A 26,216-nucleotide genomic window follows, 5' to 3' on the forward strand; every position below is an offset into this window, starting at 1 on the left:
CACACACAGCCAGCAGTGGAGAGGGACAGCTGGAGCCCCAGAGCAACATCTGAGCCCTGTGACTTTTCCCATGTCCCCTCCACCCAGATCCTTCCATTCAGGTCTCAGCTGCACCTGTGACTCACAAAGCTTTGGACATCCTGCTTTGCCCAGGTATCATTTATGGCATAGCAGCAAAAAACAGAGGAACATGATGATACAGAATCCCCTCAGGCACTTCTGTTGCTGATCTTCATCCATTCAGGCACTATCAGCATTTAATGATGTCAGCACAGGATGGAGACAGCCCCTGACAATTCCTCTCATGTGGCCTCATGCAAAGGCCAGACACAGCCCCCTGTACCTGCAGCAGTATGGCAGCGCCACCAGGTACCTCCCAAATCCCCAACCCATTGAGAAGAAACATATTATCCCAATTTTGTGTCATACCTTTCTTTGCAGAGAAGCTGTGACAGCCGCCAAGCAGAGAAGAAAGTAAAACAGCTTTTAGAAACAGTCCCACCCCCTCACAACCTCTCTGAGTTACCCACTGTGACCACAGACATCCTCAAAGTCCTTTTATGAAACAAGTCAATCAGAAACTGTCCCACACAATGCTCACCCAGGGGACTCCTGTGTGTACAACTCAGCCAACTGCTAACACTGCACAGCAACTCATTGGGAAGAAGGCAAAGAGCAAGAGCTGCTGGAACCAGAGCTCTGCTGTGTGAGCTGGGAGTCTGTGCAGAGCTGGGCAGGGGCAAGCCCAGCCCAAGCCAAACCAACATCCCACCATGCATTTACCACCCAGGCCACCGATTTCCCGTTGCTCTTTCGAACTTCTTGGGCTAGAGACTTCCCAAGAACTGGAATGAAGGCTCTGGAGTGCCAAAATCACGCACTCCAGTCTTGCTTCAGAACAGTTTGGTCACAGAACAAAAGCTAGTACCTTGCATTGAGAAGTCACCGGCTTCAAGGTCCATTTCAGTGTGCAAAGGCAGGAGAGAAGTCAGGCTCTTTGTTTTGGAGGTGGTCTCAGGTGAAGACAGTGTGAATTAGATGGCCTCCCTTCACTTGGTGAAGTCTCTTTTCCCTGAGAAGAGTTTCAAAAGGAAATGAATATTCCCTCCTGAGCAGCACCGAAGCTCAGGTGAATCATGAGCACAAGCAGTGACGCCAGCCCCACACGCTGCAGCCACCCACAGAGCCGAGCCCTGGGTCACACAGCAGGGCAGCACGGCAGGGCAGCCCCACCTCCCCGGCTGTGGGGTGCACCCAGACACCGAGGCACAACCTCCCGGGTCCGACTGTCCTATGGGCAGCACACTCCCACCATCCCCAGAAGGAAATGCAGGGCAGTCAGTGGCAGAAGCAGCCTCCAGCACTAAGGACTTGCAGTACAGAGCTTCCCCTGCAGCCAGCTGAGCTCCCGGGAGCCGGGGCTGCCACCCCCTCCTCGGGGAACCACAGCACAGAACACCTTGTCAGCCCCACACCAAACCCCATGCCCAAAAATGTCACACCAGATGAGACAAAGGAGAAACATTATCTGCAGTTTAGTGAGGCCCACAGTAATTAAGGGACTTGTCAAAGCTCACTTGGCAAATCTGAGACAGAACTGGGAACTACAGCTAAATCTCTCAAGTTTTGGTCTAAGAGCTGGACTGCAAAAGTCCTGTGCTCCTTGGGTGCATGCTGCTACCTTTGCAACAGGTTTCACCCTTCTCCCTGCTCTCCCTAGACACTTAAGACAATTCCCCTCTACTCCAGCATTGAAGGAAATGCACAAATGCACAGATTAAAATTTAAAAAAAAACCCTTTTACCTTACTTTCAAAATTATAAAATGCCTTAGCTCCAACCCTTGTCAGAAGCTCAGAAGCTTCAGGCTCTTCTATGAGGTGGGATTTGTAGACGGGAGGGTTCTGTTGTTGGTGTGTTGTTTTTTTTTTTTAATTTCCATAATACAAAAATAAAAGAAGCAAAACAAAAGAGGGTTGTTGAGATCAACTTGTGATAGGTGTCGGGCCAAAGAAAATGGAGCCAAAGAAGTCAGAACCCTGCAACCAGCAACCTTTGTGTCAATTTAAGCAAATATTGTGGCGTTTCCATGGCAATCCCTGTTTTGAATATCCACTACACTCACTTTTTAAAGGGCTTTTCCTGTTTGTGTTTCAACTTCAAAACCTGTAAATATTTTCAGCCTTAACACATCCCGGCCTCCCCCAGCCCCTGAAATGAGATCCTATCTATGCTCTGTCCTGAGGTCTGCTGTCTGCAGTGCTCCAAAGCTGTGAAAATTCACGGCAAAGGCAGGTTGGCAGCCCAGGCCAGCTGGGGACAGCAGAGGCTTGGCTGGCCCTTGGGCACGCTTGGTGCCAGCCTCCACCTGTGCAGGAGCCTGTTCCACGCTTTTCCAAAGCAAGGAGTGAAAGGAGCCATCGCAGGCACTCAGACCTGGCAGCGCCAGCCCAAGGCAAGGAGCAGGCAGCAGCTATTTTACCAGTCCCTTTCCCCACCTCTCTGCCAGCTCAGGCTGCTCTGACTCGCCACTCCAGCTGCAATTTCTGCTGGGAGGCTCCTCCTGTGACCCGTGGGGCCAGCGCTGCCCCCTTCCCTTCCCTTCCCTTCCCTTCCCTTCCCTTCCCTTCCCTTCCCTTCCCTTCCCTTCCCTTCCCTTCCCTTCCCTTCCCTTCCCCTTGAGCTGAACTAAGGCTGTCAGTCACACTGATTTATGAGCTGTAGTGTCATGAGCAAGTCAGAATGAGAGCCAGCTGTATCCTCTCTGGCAGCCTGGGCTCAGCCCCCCAGCACCCCGAGCGGCCTGCAGGTCCCTGCTCCATCCCTGCTCCCCCAGCACAGAGCCCTCTGGGGAGGGTCCTGGGGAAGGAGCTGGGCCAGGGGCTGGTGTCACTTCCACATCTGAGCACCAGGAGTCCGCTGTCAACCCTCTCCCCAAAGAATAAAGCTGCCCCTGCATATAATGCTGGGGTTTTGAGGAGGGGGGTTGGCATGCATGGAGGTGCACAAAAACACCTTCAGAGACTCGTTAAGAACTTTCCACCCCAGGTCTGAAAGCTCTGGCCTGCCCTGCTGGAGTACAGCCCTTCCCAGCAGCCATGGGAGTGCACTGGTTAATTCTGAGTTTCCTGGCTGAGATGGATTTGTGCCAGGCCTCCAATGTTAGCTTAGTGTAATTTTTGGTAAGTCAATTTCCTTTGGGTTTTTTTGTTTTGGGTTGGTTTTTTTTGTTTTGTTTTGTTTTAATTTTTGTGTTTGCTTGTTTTTGGTTTTTTTTTTTTTTGTTTTGTTTTTGTTTTTTTAGTTGTTTGTTTGGTTTGTTGTTGGGGTGGGTTTTTTTGTTTTTGGATTTTTTGTTAGTGAGGCCCACAGTAATTTAAAAAGATTTTCCTCTTTTACATCGAAAAGCAGGTGCATTTGAATGGGAGTCAGGATAATGCTATCCATCCATGGAGCTTCCCCAGAGAATTTTATAGGCACCATGGTACCTGCAAGGAACAGCCATGGAAACAAACCCCAAGTGACTCCAAAAGCTGCCATGCCAAATGCCCCCAGGAGCAGCCCTGTCCTCCCCCGAGCACCACTGCTCATCCTGAGCACCTTTCTGCAGTGCTGGGTGCTTCTGATCCCAGCACACGATGCACAGTGCCTGCTGGCCTGGCCAGCTTCCAGCTCAGGTAATTACATCCTACAGGAGTTTCAGCTGGATATTTTATCCCTTCTTCATTTCCGGCCCCGAGCTGCTTCAATGGGAGTTGCCCAAACTCTATCGAGATCCACCCCGGATCTGAGTGTGTGGAGGGAATTCTGTGCATCCCTACAGGTCCCAACGGCCTGGGCTTTCAGCAAACAACCCCTACAAACATGTGACAGCACCTTCCTGTGCACATCCCATAACACCCCCACCTGGAACAAGGTGCAGAGCTGGTAAAACAGCTGCCCTACCACATCAGCAACCAACAATTCCTGCACACATGTGTTAACACTGCCCAATGGAGCAGGATCTGGGACATGCTGCATGATGTGGGATCTGGGACATGCTCCATGGTCTGGCATGCTGGCTCCTGTCCTTTCTAAAGAGAGAACCTTCCTCCCATCATCTCACAGGTTTTCCAGAATTAAAACGCGTGCTGGCAGTGATGTGAGGCTGAAGCCACAGCTGCTGGCCAGCCTTTGTCAGTGGCATCACAGGCTGCAGGGAACACAAGTGATGCTAAGCACACAGGGAAGGACGTGCCAGGTTTAGGGCACCCATGGGGATGAGCCCAGGGTCCATGACAGGCCCAGCAGGTGTCAGTGTCTCTGACTCCTCTGCTCATGCTGCCACTGAGACGCCACAAGCAGCAAACGCTGGCAGGGGACACTCTCAGCAATCCCTCCCAACATGTGCTCCAAAGTGCAGGCAAAGAGGATGGTGCACCTCCCTCCCCAGAGAGCAGTGCTCTGGCACTCGCCACGGCCACAGCATTCAGGCCCTTCCAGGCTGTCCCAGACACCTGGAAACGATGTGCTGACCCACCCTCCACTCAGGGCAGCCCAAGAATCCCCAGCCTTGTAAGTGGGCTCTACCAAACCTGTGTTTCGTGACTTCTTTGTCTTATTCTTTCAGAAGATTCTGCACCAGATGCTCACCTGGTGTAACATCAGTGCAGTTTCAGTGGCTTTAGTGAAGTCATGCCAATTTAAATGAGTTGAGGATCTGGCCCTCCAAGTTTCTCGAGTTGCCAGTTCTTCCTTTGGATAATCCTGAGGGTGATTTCACAGCAAGCAGCAGCACAGGCCCAGCCAGCCTGGCAGGATCAGCTCTCCCAGCTCCCCTCCACCCTCCCTGTCCCAGATCAGGCAGTGCCTGCTCTGAGACCCTGCTGCAGCAATGCTGGACCCATCATCATCATCATCATCATCATCATCATCATCATCATCATCATCATCATCATCTGCTTTGTGTACTGAGTTTCCTTCTCCCTGTTGCTTAATGAGAGATAGCTACAGCACACAGTAAATTACTCTGAGCTTTGGATCAAGGCTTTCTCCTTGCTCTTGGCAGGAGAGTTCTGGCCTTTACAGAGCACGGTGTCACACCTTGCCAAGTGTTTGGAGAGGGTGCTGGTCACTTGCCCAGCAGCAAACCCCAACCCATTTAGGCTGACTGAGAAACAGCATGTCTTTATGAAGAAACTGGATACTGTCTTCCCCTATCTCTACTCTCACCAGTCTCTGCTCCAAGAAACAAAAAAGAGCCCATTGCTGCCTGGCAGTTGCTGAGTGAGAAGCCAGGAATCCCCTCCTCATCCCGATTCCACTGCTGTCCTGCCATCCTCACCACATCTCAGTGTGAGGGAAGCAGGCAATACAGGCACAGGAACAGGCAAGGCTTCAGCAGGCACTGGATGCACAAGAACTTTAAACGCTCTGCCCTCACAAGTCCTTTGCTATCCCCCCAGAGGAATTTTCTAGGCAACAGCGTGGTTGCATTCCCTTCTCTATCTCCTAATAAATATCATGCTAAGCAAGATGAGTATCTTCTTCCCAGACCAAGAAGCATGACCCACTTTCTGAATCAGGGCAGATGCAATTGGGCCCTGGAGTCCTGGACCCCTCCCAAAGCACAGAGATTTTGTAACAATTAGAGCAAGAAGCAGAAGGAATAGCAAAGTAATAAGTGATCAAAGAGTGCTGTGTGGAGTTGAAGCTGTGGGGTAAGTACTGCTCCTTGCCATCCCGTGCTAGGACACTGAGGCAAGAGCTGTGTTCACATTCACACATCTCTCCTCCACTACCCTCCATTCCTCAAAAGTGATAGGTCCACTTTCAAATTCTGGCAAATGGCTCAGGCAAGCGAACTGTTGCCCTCCCTGCACATCCACCCTGATTCTTCCCCTTCTTTTTTCTGTTCCCCACAGAGAGCAGGAATATAGGATTCACATTCCAGCAGTGCCAATCCCCTATTGCACAGAAACGCACACATGAATATCCTCCAGTGACAGCCTGGAGGGTTTTAACACAGCAGCTGTGCCCAGTGTCCCAGCACTGGCTCCTGGCTGGTGTGCCAACTTCCCAGTGGCCCCATAGCTGACGGGGCTGGCACTGCCTCTGCCCCCTCGCCCCCAAGCCTCTCCTGACCCAGAGGTTTCCAGACCTGCTGTTCATGGTGGGGAGGCTCGAGCTGGGATCCTTTACACCTGCAGTAAAACCAAGAGTCCCTGAGGAAGACTCATGCTTTGGGCCAAGCCCAAAGAGGTGAGCAGGGGCACCCACTAGAGGTGAGGCATCTGGGGGCAGCCAGCTCCTGATCCCAGCAGGACTGTTTTGTCTGGAGATGCTCCATCTTTCCACAGAACAGCTCTGTACTTTCCCAGATGTAGATGGGATCAGACTATGACCCAATGGGCATGGAAAGCAATTAAAAGGAGGTGGGGTGAACACCAGTAGTGCTTTCATTGCTTGAATCCACAAAGAAAACTCCCCTCCTAGGGGAGCATTAAGTCTCCATGGCCAAAAGCATATCGAAAATCCCATACCGAAGGGGAAAACATGCCAGTGCCCAGACTGGGTCCTGGGCCATGCTCAGCCCTTGGGGCACACGAGCCCACGAGCATCTGGGTGCTGGGCACCACCAAAGGGTCACTGCCCTGGAGAGCTCAGCAGGAAACTCACCTGGGAGCGCCACAGCACAGCCCTGCACTCTGAGCAAGATGAGACTCCTGTGCCAGGGCTGCACAAACAGCAAAGACACCCTTATCCAAAGCCAGTCTGGCAGGCAGGGAAAGGAGCTGACTGCTCCTACACACTCAGGAGTTCAGAGCTGGCTCTGGCTCTGGATTTCTCCCCTGCTCAGTGCCTACCTGCTGGAACACACCAATATCCAGCACAGAAACACACACTAATGGGGGCTCTGACCAGCACCAACAGCTGTCTTTCATGTTGGACACGGTGAGATAAAGCAAAAGTAACTTTTCAAGGATTTCCATGACATTTTTCTACCCAGTTAAGTAAAAGAATTTTTAAAAGAAACAGAAAAAGAAGACCCTTTCACCCAAACTTCAGAGATAAAAAGACAGGGAAGAAATCTTCATCTTAATTCAAAATCCTATTTGATGTGTTGTGGCATGAAAATGTTTTTCACTGCATTTTTTCAGTGTGATCTCATGCACCCTGCAAATGGGGTACGCCCAAAACACCAGGTATTTTATGGGACACAAACAGAACACAAACACACAATTAAAAAAAAAAAAGGGATTGGTAAATATTTAAATTAATCTGAGCTGGCATCTGTGCAGCCTCCCCTCCCAGAGAGAGAGGGATGTTTGCAGCTTTGAAAAAATAAAAGTGGATAACATGACCTTTTCCTTCATGTTTGTTAGCTCACTGCAGCTCGGTGAGTTGGGGCAGCCCAGGCACTTCCCAGACCAAGTCCATCAGTGCAGCTGGGGCTGCTCCCCTGCCTGGCTCAGGACAGAGGGGACAGAGCTGCTGGGGATGGAGCTGCGGGAGAATTGCTCCAACCTGTTTGCAGGCTCACCCGCAATGCATCGGTTTTGTTGTGTTTGGTTTGGTTATTTTTTTTTCTTTCCAGTTTAATTGTTGGAGGAGTTTATGAAGCTGTTTGCCAAAAAACAATCGACTCCAGGGAGCCAGCTTACACAAAAAGGGTGTGTCACCCGAGCGAGGCGGTGGAGCCATGGAAACCACCACCTTTAGCATTTGCCCAGGTGAAGCCAATGGGTGGATGTCTTGTGAAATCAGCAGGGATCTGCAGGGAAGTGAAACAGACACAAGCAACCGTGCATTTAGCACTCAGAACAGTGGTCCTGGTCACCAGCACCAAATTCTGTGCATTTAGCACTCAGAACAGTGGTCCTGGTCACCAGCACCAGAATCTGCCACGAGCAGATGTTCACACCTTCACCAGCTGGTTTATCTCACACAGACACACCAGTGAGTGCACAAGGCGTTCCGTGGGCAGTGGCTCTGGCAGAGGCAGCTTTGGTAAAACTCACCGCAGTGGCTGTGACCGGGTAACCGGGAATCTGCACACATGGTGAAAAAAGGGCTCCCCTGCAGCACAGAACATATCCCAAAAGCAGAGATGGTGCTTTAGGTGCTCGATCTGACCTGCAGGAGAGCAGCCAGTGGTGCTGGCAGCCGAGGAATGGTGAGGGGACAAGGGGCCCCCACATTTCTCTGCAGCAGTGGGATATGAGGACTGTGCCACGCAGGACCCCATGCCCAGACACCGATGAGCATCTGGGAGGGGGATGTTTGTCTTGTGGGTGGCTGGAGAGGGACCCTGGCTGCATTCTTCTGTCTTAGAAAAGAAAACAGAGAATTCCTCAGGAGCACTGGCTGCTGGCCTGACTGACAGAAAACAATCCAGGAACAAAGCACAGAGAAGGGATTTCACAGCCACCCAACTCCTGTGTGTCTGCTCCAGAACTCTCCTGCTACCACTGGGAAATGGAAGAGTGCTTTGAACTGTGGCTCTTTACAAAGGGGTAGCACCCATTATTCCCCACTGCCAGCTGCTGGAAGAGGGCTGATGGCATTTCAGGTTAGAGAATTTCAATCCCTCTCGTGGATACAGGCAGGGAAGTGAGGCAAGGACAAAGCTTACCAAGCCAACTCCTGCACAGGGCATTGTGTGGCATATGGTGCAACCTGGAAAAATTGAATGGGCAAGAAAGTCCACTGGAACAAAGCTCAAGGATCATCCTCAAAAACAGAGCCGGCCAGAGCCAGGTGAGAAGCCAGGAGTTTCTTTGGCTGGTTTGACTTTAGTGTGCCACTGACAGTGGGATGATTCACTCCTGACACTTCTCTCACATGAAACTAAAGGTCCGTGACCACAAACCCCATCAAGAATTAGTTCCCGTGCTCCATGAACCCCGCAGAGAGGAGTACTGACCTCTCACACAGGAGAGATGAGGGCAATGACCTTCCCCTGGGTGCAGGGAAAGAGAGAAAAGTTGCAAAGCCCATCACTACTTTTATGATTCACTGCTGGCCTCCGTAGACATATTTACACCAGATCCAAATGTGCCACCAAATGCAATGACCTGGCTCTTCCCCATTCATTCCCTGGCCATTTCCCAACCCCTCGTTCTCCCCTTTTGTTCAAGAATCCCAAAGTAGGTGCCAGGCAGACACTTGTGAATTACTGCTGAACTGGAAAGTCTTTGGGGTGACCTCCCAGAGAAGGCACAACTTGTGGCATGGGGCAGGACTCTGGAAGAGCAGCCAAGTCTTCCAGCACCCCTGGGCTGTCCCCTGGCCTAGCCCAAAGCCTGCTGCTCCCCAAGGGCAGCTGGAGGGAACAGGGGAAGCTCCCTGGGCAGCTCCCCCAAGGGAAGGGCTGAGCAGGAAAATGCCAGTGAGGCTCGGTGCATCAGCCTTTCTGGCATCGACCTCCCAAACTCATTCAAATATTTCCCATTTTTTTTAAATTTAATGTTCCCTATAATTCATCTGTCCCAAAAGATAATCAATAGAGGCCGTAATGAAAATTTGAGCCATATTTTATGATCCGCTGCAGGAGAAAGGGCCACATCAGCAGGACTGGCCTTGGCTTCCAGCATCATTCCTGTGTAAATTCACCTGCTCCTGGCCAGATCCCCCCCATGCACCCAAGGCTGCTGACAGGGGCAGGCACTCCAGGATAAACTTCCACCCTTTCCTACAACCTCAAAAAGCTGCTGCTGGATCCACAAGTGCAGACGTCCACGAGGGGTAAGGGAATTTCCCACAGAGTGCAAAGGGCCCTGAGCCAGTGGCCCTAGGGAGCCTCCAGACTCTCCCTCAGCTTCTCAGCTCTCAGAAAAGTCCTATGACCTCTACCAGACCCATGGGGATGTGATGATCATGTAGCAGGATATGCAAAATTACTTCAACTCATTGTAGTAATTCCATAATCCCTGGCACTGCCTCTCAGTCAAGCTGGGCTTTGTGCTCCTCTGCTCCCAACCATGAGGGCAGCCACTAATGGGGAAAGAAGAGGGATTTCCCCAGGAACTGCCTGAGAGGAGAAGCTGCTGTGCAGCAGTGCAGCCCTTCAGGGCTCCCACCATAGACATCGTGACCAAAGAAGCACCTTTGGGCTCCCTGTTCCATGAGGAGCCCCAGAGCTGCCAATGAGGGATTATGGTAAGCTCAGTCCAGTTCCAGACACTGAACATTGGCAAGCACAGGACCACACTCCACAGCATCACTCCAGCAAAACACTCCTCTTTCTCCCTCCTGTGCACTACCATCTCAGTCCTACAGATACATGCAAGCTTTTCAATGGTTTGAAACACAAATCTGAAATTCCAACTTTGTTGAGCACTGCTGGGAAAACAAGGAGATAAATGCTGCAGGAACCTCCAAAAATCCATGTCCAGTCACTAGGACTGCGCTCCTCCATATCCAGTTCCAGGGGAAGCTCAGACAAACCCAGCTACTTCCTTTTTTTCCCTTTTAGCCACAAATACTACAATTGCTCCCAAATCTACCCATTTTATTATAGAATGTATTAATTTAGGAGCCATGCTGACCTTGCTTGCCCAAGTGGGGAGTGGCAAGGAGAGACAATCATGTCTCAGTGCCACCTACACACACTGCTGCCTGTTTTATAATCCACACGGTAAATCCTGCAGCGCTCCAGAGCACCTTGATCTATCCTCCCAGCACACAACCAGCAGCCTGGCTGGTTTTGCACATGCACGTGGATGCAGCCAGGGCTGAAGGAAGGCAAAGCCTTGCTCCCGTTCCCGGAACCCTTCTCCATCTCAGATTCCCAGCAGCAGGTTCCCTGTCCTCCCTCTAAAGGCTGGAGCATATTTCATTGCCTGAAGCTGCCACATCTGCAGGGAGCTGGAGGTAACAAAACCAACTTGGATTTGGCCAAGGTAAAAATATCAGAAGTGAAAGGCCAGAATGAGGAATTTATAACAGCAGCTAAGGCAGCAAAAATACAAGCGCCTGACCAGAAGCTGCCCTCCTGCTCAGCATGTCATGCTGCTCAGCTTCCCTGTGTCCGGAAGGGGCAGGACATTGCAGACAGCCCAGCCAGAAATCACCAATCTCCTACACACACCAGCGCACCAACACCTCACTAGACCCTGCTCATCACCAACCGGGCATAAACTGCAAATCCAGGAAAGCTCTGCTCACCCAGAGGTGCAGGTGGGAATCTCATAGCGTGTTGCTACTCAAGGCATTACTTTAAAAAGGATGTGGCACCTCTGTGCAGGTATAGTGATGGTAATTTACCTCCCAAGACAGAAATGCCCTATGTCGTGGATGGACAGACTGAATCCCCACAACCAGCAGTAGCAAAAGCAGCAGCCGAATATTTCCACCTTTCCTTTCTCATGGAAACTTGGAAATCAATTGTCTTTGTTTAGAAAATAGAACACAATAATCAAATCAATTGTTACCAATAAGTAAATGAGGTGACAGACTTGTGAGATGTGGGACTTGAGGACTGTGAATCCAGAGAACATGGCTGAGCACCTTCATGCTTTAAACCTACACTGGAAAGGGGGCTGAAATCCCACGCACAACTAGGAAAGCACTGCTGTCTCTGAAGCCCTGTGTCAGCAGCACACAGAGCCATCCTCCGTTTTTAACCCAGCAGTGACAGAGACACGTGCCTGGAGAGCTCCAGGACAAGCACGCGGGGCTGGGACGTGGCTGTGGCAGTCACTGCTAAACTGCCCCAGATTTGAACTGGTGACCCTCACTAATATCATCCAGCCCTGGACATCCTCAGGGAGCAATGAGCAAGTTTTATGGACCCAGCCAATTTTGGAAGCGCATAGGCAGTATTCTAGCCCCGTGTTAAAATTCTGCATTGTAGGTCCAGGTCACCATACTCATGCTCATGGAATTGCTTTCTGCTCACACCCTTAGCTCAGACCCTGTGCTCAGAGCCCTGAGCTCAAAACCCTGTACTCAGACACCTGTGCTCAGAGCCCTGGGCTCAGACCCCAATGCTCACATCCCTGTGCTCAGACCCTGTGCTCATAGCCGGTGCCCAGATGCTGTGCTCAAATCCCTGTGCTCAGAGCCCGGTGATCAGATCCATGTGCCCAGATCCGTATGCTCAGACCCCTGAGCTTAGAGCCCTGTGCTCAGACCCCTGTGCCAAGACTCCTGTGCTCAGATCCTGTGCTCAGATCCCTGTGCTCAGATCCCTGTGCTCAGATCCTGTGCTCAGATCCCTGTGCTCAGATCCTCTGCTCAGAGCCCTGTGCTCAGACACTGTGCTCAGACCCTGAGCTCAGACCCTGTGTTCAGACCCCTGGGCTCAGACCCCTGTGCTCAGATCCCTGGGCTCAGACCCCAATGCTCACATCCCTGTGATCAAACCCTGTGCTCAGACACTGTGCTCAGATATCTGTCCTCAAAGCCCTGAGCTCAGACCCTGTGTTCAGACCCCTGGGCTCAGACCACTGTGCTCAGATCCCTGGGCTCAGACCCCAATGCTCACATCCCTGTGATCAAACCCTGTGCTCAGACACTATGCTCAGATATCTGTCCTCAAAGCCCTGTGTTCAGACCCAGTCCTCAGACCCTCTGGTCAGGTCCCTGTGCTCAGATCCCTGCGCTCAGATCCTGTGCTCAGACCCCTGTGCTCAGATCCCTGGGCTCAGACCCCTGTGCTCACATCCCTGTGATCATACCCTGTGCTCAGAGGCCTGTGCTCAGACACTGTGCTCAGATACCTGTCCTCAGAGCCCTGTGCTCAGACACTGTGCTCAGGTCCCAGTGCTCAGACCCAGTCCTGAGACCCTATGCTCAGGTCCCTGTGCTGGGATCCCTGTGCTCAGACCCTGTGCTCAGATCCTGTGCTCAGACTCTGTGCTCAGACCCTGTGCTCATATCCCTGTGCTCAGATCCCGTGCGCAGATCCCTGTGCTCAGATCCTGTGCTCAGACCCTGTGCTCAGACCTGGTGTTCAGACCGCTGTGCTCAGATCCCTGTGCTCAGACCTGGTGTTCAGATCCCTGTGCTCAGACCAGTTGTTCAGACCCCTGTGCTCAGATCCCTGTGCTCAGACCTGGTGTTCAGATCCCTGTGCTCAGATCCCTGTGCTCAGAGCCATGTGCTCAGATCCTGTGCTCAGATCCTGTGCTCATATCCCTGTGCTCAGATCCCTGGGCTGTGACCCTGTGCTCATATCCCTGTGCTCAGACCCTGTGCTCAGATCCCTGTGCTCAGACACCTGTGCTCAGATCCCTGTGCTCAGATCCTGTGCTCAGATCCCTGGGCTCAGAACCTGTGCTCATATCCCTGTGCTCAGATCCCTGGGCACAGACTCCAATGCTCACATCCTTGTGATCAGACCCTGTGCTCAGATCCCTGGGCTCAGAGCCCTGTGCTCAGATACCTATCCTCAGAGCCCTGTGCTCAGACACTGTGCTCAGATACCTGTCCTCAGAGCCCTGTGCTCAGACCCTCTCCTCAGACCCCTGTGCTCAGATGCTGTGCTCAAAGCCCTGTGCTCAGACCCTTTGCTCAGACCCTGTGCTCATATCCCTGTGCTCAGACCGTGTGCTCAGAGCCTGTGTTCAGAGCCATGTGCTCAGACCCTAACCTCAGACCCCTGTGCTCAGATCCCTGTGCTCAGACCCCTGTGCTCATGTCCCTGTGCTCAGGTCCCTGTGCTCAGATCCCTGTGCTCAGATACTGTGCTCAGATCCCTGGGCCCAGACCCTGTGCTCATATCCCTCTGATAAGGTCCCTGTGCTCAAAGCCCTTTGCTCAGACCCTGTGCTCAGATCCCTGTGCTCAGACCCATATGCTCAGATCCCTCTGCTCAGATCCTGTGCTCAGACCCCTGTGCTCAGATCCCTGTGCTCAGACCCCTGTGCTCAGATACCTGTGCTCAGATCCCTGTGCTCAGATCCTGTGCTCAGAACCCTGTGCTCAGATCCCTGTGCTCAGACTCCTGTGCTCAAATCCCTGTGCTCATATCCTGTGATCAGATCGCTGTGCTCAGATCCTGTGCTCAGGTCCCTGTCCTCAGATCCCTGTGCTCAAAGCCCTGTGCTCAGACCCTGTGCTCAGATCCATGTTGTCAGATCCCTGAGCTCAGACCCCAATGCTCACATCCCTGTGCTCAGATCCCTGTGCTCAGAACCTGTGAAGAGATACCTGTGCTCAGACCCCTGTGCTCAGATCCCTGGGCTCACACCCCAATGCTCACATCCCTGTGATCAAACCCTGTGCTCAGAGCCCTGTGCTCAGACACTGTGCTCAGATACCTGTCCTCAGAGCCCTATGCTCAGACCCAGTCCTCAGACCCTGTGCTCAGATCCTGTGCTCAGATCCCTGTGCTCAGTTCCCTGTGCTCAGACCGTGTGCTCATATCCCTGTGCTCAGAGCCCTGGGCTCAGATGCTGTGCTCAGATACCTGTCCTCAGAGCCCTGTGCTAAGACCCTGTCCTCAGACCCCTGTGCTCAGACGCTGTGGTAAAATCCCTGTGCTCAGATCCCTGTGCTCAGATACCTGTGCCCAGACCCCTGTGCTCAGATCCCTGTGCTCAGGTCCCTATGCTCAGATCCTGTGCTCAGATCGCTGTGCTCAGACCCCTGTGCTCAGATCCCTGAGCTCAGATCCCGTGCTCAGATCCCTGTGCTCAGATCCCTGCGCTCAGACCCTGTGCTCATATCCCTGGGCTCAGACACCAATGCTCACATCCCTGTGATCAGACCCTGTGCTCAGAGCCCTGGGCTCAGATGCTGTGCTCAGATACCTGTCCTCAGAGCCCTGTGCTCAGACCCTGTCCTCAGATGCTGTGCTAAAATCCCTGTGCTCAGAGCCCTGTGATCAGATCCATGTGATCAGACCCCTGTGCTCAGATCCCTGTGCTCAGATACCTGTGCCCAGACCCCTGTGCTCAGATCCCTGTGCTCAGATCCCTGTGCTCAGGTCCCTATGCTCAGATCCTGTGCTCAGATCGCTGTGCTCAGACCCCAGAGCTCAGACCCCTGTGCTCAGATCCTGTGCTCAGATCCCTGTGCTCTGATCCCTGCGCTCAGACCCTGTGCTCGTATCCCTGTGCTCAGAGCCCTGGGCTCAGACACCAATGCTCACATCCCTGTGATCAGACCCTGTGCTCAGAGCCCTGGGCTCAGATGCTGTGCTCAGATACCTGCTGTCAGAGCCCTGTGCTCAGACCCTGTCCTCAGGCCCCTGTGCTCAGATGCTGTGCTAAAATCCCTGTGCTCAAAGCCCTGTGATCAGATCCATGTGATCAGACCCCTGTGCTCAGATCCCTGTGCCCAGACCCCTGTGCTCAAATCCCTGTGCTCAGGTCCCTATGCTCGGCTCCTGTGCTCAGATCGCTGTGCTCAGACCCCAGAGCTCAGATCCCTGTGCTCAGAACCTGAGCTCAGACCCTGTGCTCATATCCCTGTGCTCAGATCCCTGTGCTCAGACCCCTGTGCTCAAATCCCTGTGCTCATACCCTGTGATCAGATCCCTGGGCTCAGACCCCTGTGCTCAGATGCTGTGCTCAAAGCCCTGTGCTCAGAGCCCTGTGCTCAGACCCTGTCCTAAGACCCCTGTCCTCAGATCCCTGTGCTCAAAGCCCTGTGCTCAGACCCTGTGCTCAGATCCATGTGCTCAGATCCCTGGGCTCAGACCCCAATGCTCACATCCCTGTGCTCAGATCCCTGTGCTCAGAACCTGTGAAGAGATACCTGTGCTCAGACGCCTGTGCTCAGATCCCTGGGCTCACACCCCAATGCTCACATCCCTGTGATCAAACCCTGTGCTCAGAGCCCTGTGCTCAGATACTGTGCTCAGATACCTGTCCTCAGAGCCCTGTGCTCAGACCCAGTCCTCAGACCCTGTGCTCAGACCCCTGTGCTCAGATCCCTGTGCTCAGACCCCTGTGCTCAGACCCCTGTGCTCAGATCCTGTGCTCAGATCCCTGTGCTCAGATCCCTGCGCTCAGACCCTGTCCTCATATCCCTGTGCTCAGAGCCCTGGGCTCAGACACCAATGCTCACATCCCTGTGATCAGACCCTGTGCTCAGAGCCCTGGGCTCAGATGCTGTGCTCAGATACCTGTCCTCAGAGCCCTGTGCTCAGACCCTGTCCTCAGATGCTGTGCTAAAATCCCTGTGCTCAGAGCCCTGTGATCAGATCCATGTGATCAGACCCCTGTGCTCAGATACCTGTGCCCAGACCCCTGTGCTCAGATCCTGTGCTCAGATCCCTGTGCTCTGATCCCTGTGCTCAGACCCTGTGCTCATATCCCTGTGCTCAGAGCCCTGGGCTCAGACACCAATGTTCACATCCCTGTGATCAGACCCTGTGCTCAGAGCCCTGTGCTCAGACCCAGTCCTCAGACCCTGTGCTCAGATACCTGCCGTCAGAGCCCTGTGCTCAGACCCTGTCCTCAGGCCCCTGTGCTCAGATGCTGTGCTAAAATCCCTGTGCTCAGAGCCCTGTGATCAGATCCATGTGATCAGACCCCTGTGCTCAGATCCCTGTGCCCAGACCCCTGTGCTCAAATCCCTGTGCTCAGATCCCTGTGCTCAGGTCCCTATGCTCGGCTCCTGTGCTCAGATCGCTGTGCTCAGACCCCAGAGCTCAGACCCCTGTGCTCAGAACCTGAGCTCAGACCCTGTGCTCATATCCCTGTGCTCAGAACCTGTGAAGAGATCCCTGTGCTCAGACCCCTGTGCTCAGATCCCTGGGCTCACACCCCAATGCTCCCATCCCTGTGATCAAACCCTGTGCTCAGAGCCCTGTGCTCAGATCCCTGTGCTCAGTCCTTGTGCTCAGACCCCTATGCTCAGATCCCTGTGCTCAGACCCCTGTGCTCAGACCCCTGTGCTCAGATCCTGTGCTCAGATCCCTGTGCTCAGATCCCTGCGCTCAGACCCTGTGCTCATATCCCTGTGCTCAGAGCCCTGGGCTCAGACACCAATGCTCATATCCCTGTGATCAGACCCTGTGCTCAGAGCCCTGGGCTCACATGCTGTGCTCAGATACCTGTCCTCAGAGCCCTGTGCTCAGACCCTGTCCTCAGATGCTGTGCTAAAATCCCTGTGCTCAGAGCCCTGTGATCAGATCCATGTGATCAGACCCCTGTGCTCAGATCCCTGTGCTCAGATACCTGTGCCCAGACCCCTGTGCTGAGATCCCTGTGCTCAGATCCCTGTGCTCAGGTCCCTATGCTCAGATCCTGTGCTCAGATCGCTGTGCTCAGACCCCAGAGCTCAGACCCCTGTGCTCAGATCTTGTGCTCAGACCCCTGTGCTCTGATCCCTGCGCTCAGACCCTGTGCTCATATCCCTGTGCTCAGAGCCCTGGGATCAGACACCAATGCTCACATCCCTGTGATCAGACCCTGTGCTCAGAGCCCTGGGCTCAGATGCTGTGCTCAGATACCTGTCCTCAGAGCCCTGTGCTCAGACCCTGTCCTCAGGCCCCTGTGCTCAGATGCTGTGCTAAAATCCCTGTGCTCAGAGCCCTGTGATCAGATCCATGTGATCAGACCCCTGTGATCAGATCCATGTGATCAGACCCCTGTGCTCAAATCCCTGTGCTCATATCCTGTGATCAGATCGCTGTGCTCAGATCCCTGTGCTCAGGTCCCTGTCCTCAGATCCCTGTGCTCAAAGCCCTGTGCTCAGACCCTGTGCTCAGATCCATGTTGTCAGATCCCTGAGCTCAGACCCCAATGCTCACATCCCTGTGCTCAGATCCCTGTGCTCAGAACCTGTGAAGAGATACCTGTGCTCAGACCCCTGTGCTCAGATCCCTGGGCTCAGACCCCAATGCTCACATCCCTGTGATCAAACCCTGTGCTCAGAGCCCTGTGCTCAGACACTGTGCTCAGATACCTGTCCTCAGAGCCCTGTGCTCAGACCCAGTCCTCAGACACTGTGCTCAGACCCCTGTGCTCAGACCCCTGTGCTCAGTTCCCTGCGCTCAGACCGTGTGCTCATATCCCTGTGCTCAGAGCCCTGGGCTCAGATGCTGTGCTCAGATACCTGTCCTCAGAGCCCTGTGCTCAGACCCTGTCCTCAGACCCCTGTGCTCAGATGCTGTGCTAAAATCCCTGTGCTCAGATCCCTGTGCTCAGATACCTGTGCCCAGACCCCTGTGCTCAGATCCCTGTGCTCAGATCCCTGTGCTCAGGTCCCTATGCTCAGATCCTGTGCTCAGATCGCTGTGCTCAGACCCCAGAGCTCAGACCCCTGAGCTCAGAGCCCTGTGCTCAGATCCCTGTGCTCAGATCCCTGCGCTCAGACCCTGTGCTCATATCCCTGTGCTCAGAGCCCTGGGATCAGACACCAATGCTCACATCCCTGTGATCAGACCCTGTGCTCAGAGCCCTGTGTTCAGATCCTGTGCTCAGATACCTGTCCTCAGAGCCCTGTGCTCAGACCCTGTGCTAAGACCCCTGTGCTCAGATGCTGTGCTAAAATCCCTGTGCTCAGAGCCCTGTGATCAGATCCATGTGATCAGACCCCTGTGCTCAGATCCCTGTGCTCAGATCCCTGTGCTCAGATCCCTGTGCTCAGATCCTGTGCTCAGAGCCCTGTGCTCAGATCCCTGTGCTCAGACCCCTGTGCTCAAATCCCTGTGCTCAGACCCTGTGCTCAGATCCCTGCGCTCAGATCCCTGTGCTCAAAGCCCTGTGCTCAGACCCTGTGCTCAGATCCCTGTGCTCAGATCCCTGTGCTCTGATCCTGTGCTCAGAGCCCTGTGCTCAGATCCCTGTGCTCAGACCCCTGTGCTCAAATCCCTGTGCTCAGATCCTGTGCTCAGATCCTGTCCTCAGGTCCCTGTCCTCAGATCCCTGTGCTCAAAGCCCTGTGCTCAGACCCTGTGCTCAGACCCCTGTGCTCAGATCCCTGGGCTCAGACCCCAATGCTCACATCCCTGTGATCAAACCCTGTGCTCAGAGCCCTGTGCTCAGACACTGTGCTCAGATACCGGTCCTCAGAGCCCTGTGCTCAGACACTGTGCTCAGATACCTGTCCTCAGAGCCCTGTGCTCAGACCCAGTCCTCAGACCCTGTGCTCAGACCCCTGTGCTCAGATGCTGTGCTCAAATCCCTGTGCTCAGAGCCCTGTGATGAGATCCATGTGCTTAGACCCCTGTGCTCAGATCCGTGTGCTCAGAACCTGAGCTCAGACCCTGTGCTCAGATCCCGTGCTCAGATCCTGTGCTCAGATCCTGTGTTCAGAACCTGTGCTCAGACCCCTGTGCTCAGATCCCTGTGCTCAGATCCCTGTGCTCAGACCCCTGTGCTCAGACCCCTGTGCTCAGATCCTGTGCTCAGATCCCTGTGCTCAGATCCCTGCGCTCAGACCCTGTGCTCATATCCCTGTGCTCAGAGCCCTGGGCTCAGACACCAATGCTCACATCCCTGTCCTCAGAGCCCTCTGCTCAGACCCTGTCCTCAGATGCTGTGCTAAAATCCCTGTGCTCAGACCCCTGTGCTCAGATCCCTGTGCTCAGATACCTGTGCCCAGACCCCTGTGCTCAGATCCCTGTGCTCAGGTCCCTATGCTCAGATCCTGTGCTCAGATCGCTGTGCTCAGACCCCAGAGCTCAGACCCCTGTGCTCAGATCCTGTGCTCAGATCCCTGTGCTCAGATCCCTGCGCTCAGACCCTGTCCTCATATCCCTGTGCTCAGAGCCCTGGGCTCAGACACCAATGCTCACATCCCTGTGATCAGACCCTGTGCTCAGAGCCCTGGGCTCAGATGCTGTGCTCAGATACCTGTCCTCAGAGCCCTGTGCTCAGACCCTGTCCTCAGATGCTGTGCTAAAATCGCTGTGCTCAGAGCCCTGTGATCAGATCCATGTGATCAGACCCCTGTGCTCAGATACCTGTGCCCAGACCCCTGTGCTCAGATCCTGTGCTCAGGTCCCTGTGCTCTGATCCCTGTGCTCAGACCCTGTGCTCATATCCCTGTGCTCAGAGCCCTGTGCTCAGACCATGTGCTCAGATACCTGAGCTCAGATCGCTGTGCTCAGACCCCAGAGCTCAGACCCCTGTGCTCAGAACCTGAGCTCAGACCCTGTGCTCATATCCCTGTGCTCCGATCCCTGTGCTGAAATCCCTGTGCTCATATCCTGTGATCAGATCCCTGTGCTCAGATCCCTGTGCTCAGGTCCCTGTCCTCAGATCCCTGGGCTCAGACCCCTGTGCTCAGATGCTGTGCTCAAAGCCCTGTGCTCAGAGCCCTGTGCTCAGACCCTGTGCTCAGACCCCTGTCCTCAGATCCCTGTGCTCAAAGCCCTGTGCTCAGACCCTGTGCTCAGATCCATGTGCTCAGATCCCTGGGCTCAGACCCCAATGCTCACATCCCTGTGCTCAGATCCCTGTGCTCAGAACCTGTGAAGAGATACCTGTGCTCAGACCCCTGTGCTCAGATCCCTGGGCTCACACCCCAATGCTCCCATCCCTGTGATCAAACCCTGTGCTCAGAGCCCTGTGCTCAGATCCCTGTGCTCAGACCCTGTGCTCAGACCCCTGTGCTCAGATCCCTGTGCTCAGACCCCTGTGCTCAGACCCCTGTGCTCAGATCCTGTGCTCAGATCCCTGTGCTCAGATCCCTGCGCTCAGACCCTGTGCTCATATCCCTGTGCTCAGAGCCCTGGGCTCAGACACCAATGCTCACATCCCTGTGATCAGACCCTGTGCTCAGAGCCCTGGGCTCAGATCCTGTGCTCAGATACCTGCCGTCAGAGCCCTGTGCTCAGACCCTGTCCTCAGATGCTGTGCTAAAATCCCTGTGCTCAGAGCCCTGTGATCAGATACCTGTGCCCAGACCCCTGTGCTCAGATCCCTGTGCTCAGATCCCTGTGCTCAGGTCCCTATGCTCAGATCCTGTGCTCAGATCGCTGTGCTCAGACCCCAGAGCTCAGACCCCTGTGCTCAGATCTTGTGCTCAGATCCCTGTGCTCTGATCCCTGCGCTCTGACCCTGTGCTCGTATCCCTGTGCTCAGAGCCCTGGGATCAGACACCAATGCTCACATCCCTGTGATCAGACCCTGTGCTCAGAGCCCTGGGCTCAGATGCTGTGCTCAGATACCTGTCCTCAGAGCCCTGTGCTCAGACCCTGTCCTCAGGCCCCTGTGCTCAGATGCTGTGCTAAAATCCCTGTGCTCAGAGCCCTGTGATGAGATCCATGTGATCAGACCCCTGTGATCAGATCCATGTGATCAGACCCCTGTGCTCAAATCCCTGTGCTCAGATCCCTGTGCTCAGGTCCCTATGCTCAGATTCTGTGCTCAGATCGCTGTGCTCAGACCCCAGAGCTCAGACCCCTGTGCTCAGAACCTGAGCTCAGACCCTGTGCTTATATCCCTGTGCTCAGATCCCTGTGCTCAGACCCCTGTGCTCAAATCCCTGTGCTCATATCCTGTGATCAGATCCCTGTGCTCAGACCCTGTGCTCAGATCCCTGGGGTCAGACCCCAATGCTCACAACCCTGTGATCAAACCCTGTGCTCAGAGCCCTGTGCTCAGACACTGTGCTCAGATACCTGTCCTCAGAGCCCTGTGCTCAGACCCAGTCCTCAGACCCTGTGCTCAGACCCCTGTGCTCAGATGCTGTGCTCAAATCCCTGTGCTCAGAGCCCTGTGATGAGATCCATGTGCTTAGACCCCTGTGCTCAGATCCGTGTGCTCAGACTCCTGTGCTTAGACCCCAGAGCTCAGACCCCTGTGCTCAGAACCTGAGCTCAGACCCTGTGCTCAGATCCCCGTGCTCAGATCCTGTGCTCAGATCCTGTGTTCAGAACCTGTGCTCAGACCCCTGTGCTCAGATCCCTGTGCTCAGATCCCTGTGCTCAGATCCCTGGGCTCAGAGCCCTGTGTTCAGATCCTGTGCTCAGACCCTGAGCTCAGACCCTGTGCTCAGACCATGTGCTCAGATCCCTGGGCTCAGACCCCTGTGCTCAAATCCCTGTGCTCATATCCTGTGATCAGATCCCTGTGCTCAGATCCCTGTCCTCAGACCCCTGTCCTCAGATCCCTGTGCTCAAAGCCCTGTGCTCAGACCCTGTGCTCAGATCCATGTGCTCAGATCCCTGGGCTCAGACCCCAATGCTCACATCCCTGTGCTCAGATCCCTGTGCTCAGAACCTGTGAAGAGATACCTGTGCTCAGACGCCTGTGCTCAGATCCCTGGGCTCACACCCCAATGCTCACATCCCTGTGATCAAACCCTGTGCTCAGAGCCCTGTGCTCAGACACTGTGCTCAGATACCTGTCCTCAGAGCCCTGTGCTCAGACCCCTGTGCTCAGATCCCTGGGCTCAGACCCCAATGCTCAAATCCCTGTGCTCAAAGCCCTGTGCTCAGACCCTGTGCTCAGATCCCTGTGCTCAGATCCTGTGCTCAGACCCCTGTGCTCAGATCCCTGTACTCAGATCCTGTTCTCAGGTCCCTGTGCTCAGAGCCCTGTGCTCAGATCCCTGTGCTCAGCCCCCTTTGCTCAGAGCCCTGTGCTCAGAGCCCTGTGCTTAGACCCTTAGCTCAGACCCTGTGCTCAGACCATGTGCTCAGATCCTGTGCTCAAAGCCCTGAGCTCAGACACTGTGCTTAGACACTGTGCTCAGATCCTGTGCTCAGACCCCTGTGCTCAGACCCGTGCTCAGATCCCTGTGCTCAGACCCTGTGCTCAGATCCCTGTGCTCAGATCCTGTGCTCAGACCCCTGTGCTCAGATCCCTGTGCTCAGATCCTGTTCTCAGGTCCCCGTGCTCAGAGCCCTCTGCTAAGAGCCCTGTGCTCAGATCCCTGTGCTCAGACCCCTTTGCTCAGAGCCATGTGCTCAGAGCCCTGTGCTCAGACCCTGTGCTCAGACTCCTGTGCTCAGATCCCTGTGCTCAGCCCCCTGTGCTCAGATCCTGTGCTCAGTGCCCTGTGCTCACCACAGGGAGCCAGGGCTGAGGCAGCCCTGCTGCTCTCAGAGCACACAAGAAACCCAGTGCCTCAACATCCCTGAGTACTGATATTCCAGGCTAATACACAGCCCCAGAGATCCCCAGAACAAAACCCATTTTTGAAAATGACATTTCCTATTGGTCCCTGGACTGAACTAATTGATTTTGCTAGTTCTAAAAGCCAGAGTTATTTCACTGAAAAAAAAACAATAAAAAAAGAGCAAGTGCATGGGAAGTCAGTCATCCCCATTCTGACATAAAATCCCTATATATGTAAATGTATTTGTTCCCAGTCAAAATTCCAGCTTTATTGCATGGCATGCCACAGGGGAATTCTTCGCTTCACAATGAAGGTGGGAAAACAAGGAGTTAAAGTGACCAGACCAAAAAACAGCAATTTAGTCAAAGCTACTAGATTTCTGTCTGTGCTCTAACCACTAGGTTATCCCCTTCTTTGCTAAATAAACTTCCCAGTCTAAGGGGAAAAAGCTATTTCCACCTAATGACTGGTGTTTTGTGAGAGGGGTTAATTTTTTTTTTTTTTTTAAGATAAAATTTAATTTTAATTTATTTCCCTGTGGCAGGGAAGCTGCCTAGTAGGGGATCAATCCAGGACCAGCTTTGGTTACTATTTGGTTCAGAGTCAGAAGCTTTCAGAGACAGAACATCCAGCAAGAAGAAAAGCAGTTTTCTGCCTCCTGAAACAGCAAGGCAGTTTGAGTGTTGCACCCCAACACACAGAGCCATGGGGGCAGATGCCCTGTGAAACAGCAGTGTCCAGCTCTAGACCTGCCTGCTCTGCTCTGCGGGCTGCACAGACATTTACAGACCAGAACACACTACTTACAGACAAAACAAATGTACAAAGTATGTACAGTTACAAAATCTGAAATTAAAAAAAAAAAAAAAAATCTGTTAAAAAAAAAAAAAGGCAACTAAGAAGAATTTAATACAGAGGGAATTTGTAAAAGATGATAACTAGAGGAAAAAAGTGCATCTCTTTTTAGTAACCAGTACTTACCTGGACCAGAGAGCAGCCGTAAGTTCTGGGTGCATTTTCTGGGAAAGCGAATTCTCACCATTGAGCAGAAACCCAATGGGAAGCAAGAAAGCCCCACTTCTTTCTACGCAAAAGCTGTTCAGCCCTACCACTTGCTGGGACAGTTTTAGGTGAGACTCTGCAAGTCTGAGTGAACTGCTTTTTACTTCGATGAAGCTCAGCTCTGTTTCAAAGAAACCAAAGCTGGTGACCATTGCTAATTTTTTTATCATCATTTTATGAGCATGTTAACCTTCATTCACAAATGCTCTACAGAGTGAATTTCCTTCTATTCTTTTTCTTTTTTATCATTCATTACCAGTATTTCAAAAACATGGATTTCTTAAAATGTGTATAAGAAGACACCTCATACAAACTTGTAATGGTTTAATACAGAGCTATCTCTTTTCTACAAAATCTACATAAAAATGAGGTTGTTACCAATTAATTTGAACTGAGCCAAAAAAGCTGTTTCGGTGCAGATTATCAGTTTAACTACCACACTTCAAATTAAAGAGGTATAAATGTTTTATACATAAGAGGCTCTAGATTAACACAAAAAGAACTTCTACTTGCTCCTCCTTTTCAGCACTTATGCTCCAAATTTCCTTAGGGAATTGATGTGTTGGACAGTGTTAAGAAAGTGCTTCATGTGTGCATGTGGAGGTCACTTTGCTCTCATGTCTACAACACGAAGTTTGGAAAACTTGTTCAAAGTAAGTGTTTTCTCCTCCAGCTCAGTGTTTATTGGGTATCTTCCTTTCAAGATTTTTATTCACAAAGATCATATTTTGTTTTTCTAAACCTCAGATTTTATGGAGAAAACACTCTGCCCTAAATCATCTCCAGGCAAAGGAAAGCTGCTTACGGTGTTCCCACTCATTGCACACACATAACTCTACGTGGAGATTCTTAATCTTCACCCACCCAAGATTAAGGCAACACAAATTATGAAATCGATACCGATACACAGAGCAACATCTATTACAGTTTCAATGTTTTTGTTATATTTTTTTCTAAACTATTAAAGCAGTATGATTTTAATGTAGTTGTTGTTGTTTATGCAATACAAATTCTCTGTTGTTTGATGCTGTGGGTACTTATGCAAATGCCCCATTTTCCTTATAGAAATCTTTCCTTTGACACCTCATGTGAGTAAAGAAGATATTTGAGTGTTTGCAAGATAAGAATTCATTTCTATTTAAGGCTCCATTACTGATCAGGAGGCAAAGTGAATCCTTATAGTGGATATAAATTATAGTTACACTAATTTTAGAGACCCTTACTCTCTGTTCTAGTGATGGAGCAGAAGAGCTTTCAAATAAAGGAGATTCTTCCCTCACAGCAGTTTCAGTTCCTTTCTTTCATTAATCAAAAGCTACCCTATAGATAAATATATTTTCTCTCTACATTCATGTCTGAATACCTCTTTGAGGTTTAACACTCCTGCACCTGATTCAAACACAACAAATCAAAAATCATTTTGCCACCAACTGCAACAGGCATTTCTAGAAGTTACATCACACAAGTCATGCAATTAAACTTTGATGAAAGCATAAAAACAAAAACACCAAGCAGCCCCTAGTGCTTGCTTTGTCTTTCACACAATCCATCATAAAAAGGCAGGACATTAAAATGGAAGATCCTCTGGCTAAAGCTGTGCCGTAAACAATCTTTTCCTAATGAATTCCACCTCTTTACTCCACTGAATCAGCAGAGGCAGATGGAATTTCTCTCCACTCTTCCTTCTCTGTGCAAAGGAAGCAGTGCTGATAAAAGCAGGAACCCATGAAGATTGGGCGCTGCTCACTGCCAGGAGCTGTCCTGTGACCCTCCCTGCCCAGCTGCTGTGCTGCCCCAGCCCTGGCACCAGCAGGAGCCTGGTGTGAGCCCCAGAGCTCCTGAGAGCAGCAGAGACAGAGCAGGGATGGCAGTTTGCAATGCTCATGCACATTCCCTTACAGAATGCACAGAGCCGAGCCTCCAAAAGCCTCAGCCCTGCAGCTTGGGAAGGCTCCAGCAGCAGCAGCTCTGGGTGTTCAACACCTCTCCAAAACCCACATCTCCACATGCTGCTCCTCTCCTGCAGCCTCACCCTCTGCTCATGGATTCCCACACCTGCTAACGATACCCCTTTAAAATCAAACCTTTTATTTAGCATCTTCTCAGATCGTATCATGTGATGAAAGGAAACTGGGGTTTACACAAGGACAAGGGAACACAAATGGGCTGTCATTTCCAAAATATAGCTAGGAAAGGCGAAAAGGA

The 26,216-nt window shown here is 52.4% G+C and overlaps 1 protein-coding gene across 6 annotated transcripts in view; it reads right to left on the minus strand.

The window, feature by feature from the left end:
* Window positions 1-26,216, minus strand: part of CASZ1 (castor zinc finger 1) — a 205,309-nt gene that overhangs the window by 157,777 nt on the left and 21,316 nt on the right. For 4 of the 6 annotated variants that reach the window (XM_056508434.1, XM_056508441.1, XM_056508435.1 and 1 more), the window contains exon 2: window positions 929-1,072. The exons of the other annotated variants lie outside the window; for them this stretch is intronic. The gene's annotated coding sequence lies outside the window, so the exon portion shown is untranslated. The remainder of the gene's footprint in view (window positions 1-928; window positions 1,073-26,216) is intronic. 6 annotated transcript variants of the gene reach the window in all.

This window comes from Oenanthe melanoleuca, chromosome 21 (assembly GCF_029582105.1).
Source record: "Oenanthe melanoleuca isolate GR-GAL-2019-014 chromosome 21, OMel1.0, whole genome shotgun sequence".
Classification (NCBI taxonomy): Eukaryota; Metazoa; Chordata; class Aves; order Passeriformes; family Muscicapidae; genus Oenanthe; species Oenanthe melanoleuca.